The sequence below is a fragment of the Lontra canadensis genome, unplaced genomic scaffold (assembly GCF_010015895.1).
Source record: "Lontra canadensis isolate GAN:19392208 unplaced genomic scaffold, GSC_riverotter_1.0 scaffold120, whole genome shotgun sequence".
NCBI classification, from domain to species: Eukaryota; Metazoa; Chordata; class Mammalia; order Carnivora; family Mustelidae; genus Lontra; species Lontra canadensis.
Window position 1 is genome coordinate 5,478,612 of NW_022631114.1, and position 5,233 is coordinate 5,483,844.

The window sequence follows — 5,233 nt, forward strand, 5'->3', positions numbered from 1 at the left end:
CTTTGCTGGCGTCCAGGCATCCCATTAGAACCTAACTGACTGCTACTTAACAACAGTAGCTGCTCAGTTAGCATTTCTGAAGGAATGAATATGCCAGTTACTTTACTTAACCCAAGGAACCAACAATGATGAACGTCATCAGGGCCCTTAACAGACATACCATCTATTTTGAGGTTACAGTTGCTTTAAAGAAATTATTACGGAATGGTTCTGGTATATTCTTGTCATGAAACACCGATCTCAAAACTTTGTGGTTTAAAATAGTTTATCATTACCTCTCCTAGTTCTGCGCGTTGCCTCTGCTCAGCTGGGTGGTTCTTGCTTAGAGTTTCTCCTGCTACTGCCATCAAATGACAGCTGAAGCAGATGTCATCTAAAGGTTCAGCTGGACTAGGCATTCTAGATGGTTCCATCACACACTGACCCCGCTGCTGGAGCTCAGCGGATCATTTGACCAGAGTGTGTACATGAACTTTCCATGTAGCTCAGCCTTCTCACACCAGAGTCTGGATTCCCAGGGATAGCAGCTGATAGAGCAAGAGGTCTAAGAGAGAAGTCAGAAGCTTCCAGTTCTCTTAAAAAACAGGCCCAGAACTGGCTTAAACATCACCTCCACCATTCTCTATTGGTCAAAGCAGTCACAAGCCAGACCAGATTTAGCAGGATGGAAAGAAAGACCCTACCTCTTGAAGGGGTGGGGGTATCTTATGCATATGACGGGGGAAGGAATTGATGGTGGGTGTCAAGAAATCAGCCACAACAAAGATTCCACGAAGGATGCTATAGTCAATGTGGTGCTGAGTGCCAGGGCCCAACACAATCTGGCTGTTTTCTGGGAGCTCACAGTCCAGCAGAGGGAAACAGATGGATAAAAATATCATTCTAGAACCTTGTACGAAGGAGTAACTGGTGTGAGGCTTGTCCTCACCATAAACAGAGAAAACTGCACAAAATATGAAAAACAACTCCTTTTGGTCATTGGAAAACAGGTGGTGCATGACAGTAGGGCAGATGGGGGAACCATCAGAGATAAGCCTGAAGTCTGAGACCATGTGGCAGAGTACCATTAAGGTGGCATCAGGATTTGGGTTTATCTTTTAAGCTGGGGAATCTGTGTGATTTTGTGCACAGGTATGAGGATGGTAAGTAAGCAGCACAATTAGGGTCTGGCTTTTCAGGGCCAACCCAAAGGCTGGATAGGAAGAAGGTTTAGAACATTTCCAGTGAAGCCATCCAGGACATACCCCTGTCCACTCAAGGAGGGCCGTAGATTTGTCACGCGTAGTTTGAGTGGGTTGCAGTAGGTGGGTGATCCTTAGTGCTAGATGCGTAGAGGGTACTCATTTTCTTAAATGAAGACTAGAAAACTACAAAACTGCAGGAACTGAGGAATGGGGGAATGGGGATAGGGTAATGGTAGAGGAGAGCGTCTTCCAAGTTCTAAAGTATAGAATAAGGTATTTGGGGCCTGGAAATGTTGACATTTCAGTCCCTGGCTCACTGAGTGGAGGGATTCAAGATGTCTGGAGCATTAGGGTTCTTAGAAACATGGGAGAAGATACTGGGAGGATGGGAAATGCCTTTTAGACACTTGGAATTGCACACCTACCCTTTTGACCTCAGCCCTGGCAGGTGGCACTTTATTATGTTCAGGACTATCCCCAAATCAAGGCAGTTGCTTTCTCTAATTTTGTGTCTTTGTGAGGACAATGAGACATTTCCAAAACAAGAGACTACAACCTGCAGCAAATTGTTTTTCTAACCCCTTCATTCTTGATCCTGGACAATGCTAAATGACACATAGATGTGCCCACTATCCACTCAATGTTCACACACCCATTAACATTCACTGAGACTGTCCGGTCTGGACTGTTGTAGGAACTGTGGTAGAGTAGAGGAGAAGTAGGCAGAGGCCCCATGGCATGCAAGCGACACCCTGGGGAGGGAACAAGAAAAACGCAAGTATAATATACAAGATAATCCAGTGGTGATGTGAACCAGGCAGGAAAATAAACACAAGAACTATGTTTTACAGACTCACAGCACGAACACACAGTGAAATAAGTACATTGTTCCAAGGAAGAAAATAGTAACTACAAAGGCCTCAAGGCCATGGTGTCTGCTGACTCTTCCTCTCCATTTTGACTGAAGCCTCTACATTGAACTCTGAACTTCCTGGTGTCAGATTTCTAGATAATTAACTAAAGCTTGGGTCTCCAGACTCTTGAAATCAGCATATTCAGTTTCAGTGAATTAAAGCAAAAACACAGAGAAAGACAAATACCACTAAATATCACTCATATATGAAATTTAAGAAACAAAACAGATGGGTGCTTGGGTGGTTCAGTGGGTCAAGATTCTGCCTTGAGCTCAGGCATGATCCCAGGGTCTTGGGATCAAGGTTCACATTGGGAATCTCAACTCAGCAGGGAGCCTGCTTCCTCCTCTATCTCTGCCTGAGTCTCTGCCTACTTGCAGTTTCTCTGTCAAATAAATAAAATCGTCAAAAAAAGAAAAGAAACAAAACAGATAAACATAGAGGAAGGTGAAAAAATAGAGAAGGAGATAAGAGAACTGAACACTAGGTTGCAAGAGAGAAAGTGAGTAAGGGGAGAGGTAACAGTGATGTGAATTAAGGATAGATGTGATGCAAAAAACACTAGGTGTTATATGCAAATGACGAATTACTAAATTCTATCCTTAAACTAATAATTCACTATGCGTTAACTAAAATGAATTTAAATACAGAATTAAAAAAATAACCTGGAGGGGCGCTTGGGTGGCTCAATGGGTTAAAGCCTCTGCCTTCAGCTAAGGTCATGGTCCCAGGGAAACTGCTTCCCCTCTCTCTCTCTGCCTGCTTCTCTGCCTACTTGTGATCTCTGTCTGTCAAATAAATAAATAAAATCTTAAAAAAAAAAAATAACCTGGAAACCAAGAGATGTCCTTTAAGTAGGATGTATTAATTTTTTAACAGGAGGCAGAAAGGTGCTACCGTGAAGACAACCAATGTTATACAACACAACACCTCAACATTTTGAAAACTCACAAAAGGAACAAAAACTTAACGAACAAAAAGAACAAAAAGTATCAAAATTAACTAAAATGTAGATAAAATAATTTCAAAAGGATGAAATTTAAAAAATCATGATACTCTGTTAGCAAATCAATTGCTATTTAAACCTGCAAAATAAAGACAAAGCAGGTCTCCTAAAATATAAGACGAAAAACATCGGATGAAAATATAAAGTCTCCACACTATACTGATAATTTTCAAATACTCATTATTACCACTTAAGATAGGAACTGAAAAACGGAAAAAGTAACCAACTCCTGATTCAAATCCACTAATACAAAGAGATAGACAAACTATACACTGGTTGTAAAACAGGAAAACAAGCATTCCAGATGATGACACACATTACTTAAACAAAAACCAAAACAAAGAGTCAAAAATGCAGGAAACAAAAGGAAAAAAGAGGACACAACAAAAGGAAAATAAAAAACAGGAAATGACCCCTCCATGCACATAGACACTCCCTAACCACACAAGATGCTGGGTAGGAATGGAAACACAACTGAACTCCTAACAACTCAGACAAAGTGCTCCGGTTCCTCCAAAGGTACAGCGTTACACAAAATCCTGGAGCGTCAATCTGCAGCAGCAGCCTTCTACACCCAAACCACACTAAATGGCACCAGATCTCATCTGATCTTAGAAGTTAAACATGGCCGCACATGCCTAGTATTTGGATGGGAGACTGCCTGGGAATACCGGGTGCTGTAGGCTTTTTTTCCCCCCAAACTCTTTTCTTTGGCCTTCCTCTTTTCTCTCCCCCTTTGGGCAACCTCCCTCTCCCTTGGCTGACACCAATCATCGCCCTGGCCAACGCGGCTGCCTCCCAACAGTCCCTGAGCGACTCAGCCCCGGACCCGGTACCCTCACGCCCCTGACCCCCTGACCCCTGGCGACCCCAGCCCCAGCATCACGGGACCCTGGCCCCAAAAGGGCAACACGGTGTACCGGCTGGCAGCCAAAACCCAACCTTTCCAACTCCACACCAGAAGGCCCACCTGCGCCTCAGCCGGCCTTGGGAGGCTGCTGGCAGGGAGGGGAAATGTTGGAGGGGGCTCAGGGGCCAGAGGCAGTGAAAAGGGGACCGGGGTGAAGACCACGGCCATGGATGTGGGGAGTAGCATGGGGGCAGCCAGGAGGATGACAGGGTTCTGGGACGGAGGGTGGGAGGCAGGAGACAGGAGAGGGCCTAGACCCCGGGCTCCGTCTCATCGCTGCGGGCCTGTGCTCCAGAGGCCCTAGGGCCTGGGCCCTGGATCACCAAGCCAGGCCTTAAGGCTACCCACAGCTCCCCAAAAAGGGGCAGTAGCAGTTGGGCCTGCCTCCAGGCCCCCAAACCGGCCCCCCGCGCCATGCCCCCCCCCACGCAGCCCAGCGGCGCCCACGCCCCTCCCCGCGTCCATGGCCGTGGTCCTCACCCCGGTCCCCCTTTCCCTGCCCCCGGCCCCTGAGCCCCCTCCAACATTGCCCCGCCCTGCCAGCAGGCCCCCAAGGCCGGCTGAGGCGCGGGTGGGCCTCCTGGCGTGGAGGTGGAAAGGCTGGGTTGTGGCCGCCCGCCCGCGCAGCGGGCCGCCCTCTTGGGGCCAGGGGCCCGCGATGCTGGGGCTGGGGTGGCCAGGGTTCAGGGGGTCAGGGGCGGGAGGGGACCGGGGTCCTGGGCTGAGGCGTTCAGGCACTGTTGGGAGGCAGGCGCGTTGGCCAGGGCGCCGAGAGCGGTGGCGGCCAAGGGAGAGGGAGGGAGGGAGGCCGAAGGGGCAGAGAAAAGAGGAAGGCCAAAGAAAAGAGTCTGGGGAGAGAAAAAAGCCTACAGCACCCGGTATTCCCAGGCGGTCTCCCATCCAAGTACTAACCAGGCCCGACCCTGCTTAGCTTCCCAGATCAGACGAGATCGGGCGCGTTCAGGGTGGTATGGCCGTAGACGCCTGCTGCTGCAGCTGGGCGCCCCAAGAGCCTGCGGCGCGCTTCCCGGGCCCGGCGCGCGCCGCGCCTCCCCACTCCGCCTGCCCTGGGCCTGGCGCCTGCTTCCCAGCCCGCCCGCCCGGGGGCCCGGACGCCTGCGGCACCGGGGCCTCGCCAAAGTCCCGGCACTCTCCCATCCCGGGACTCCCCAGCCCCGCCGCCGCGTGGCTCCCCAGATGGCAACCAGGTGCGTTGGGG

The 5,233-nt window shown here is 49.6% G+C and overlaps 1 non-coding gene across 1 annotated transcript; it reads right to left on the reverse strand.

Moving 5' to 3' along the window:
- Positions 1-4,877: 4,877 nt before the first annotated feature.
- On the reverse strand, positions 4,878-4,996 carry LOC116857229. Its single transcript, XR_004380715.1, has one exon. It is a non-coding gene; the product is annotated as a 5S ribosomal RNA (ribosomal RNA).
- Positions 4,997-5,233: the final 237 nt, after the last annotated feature.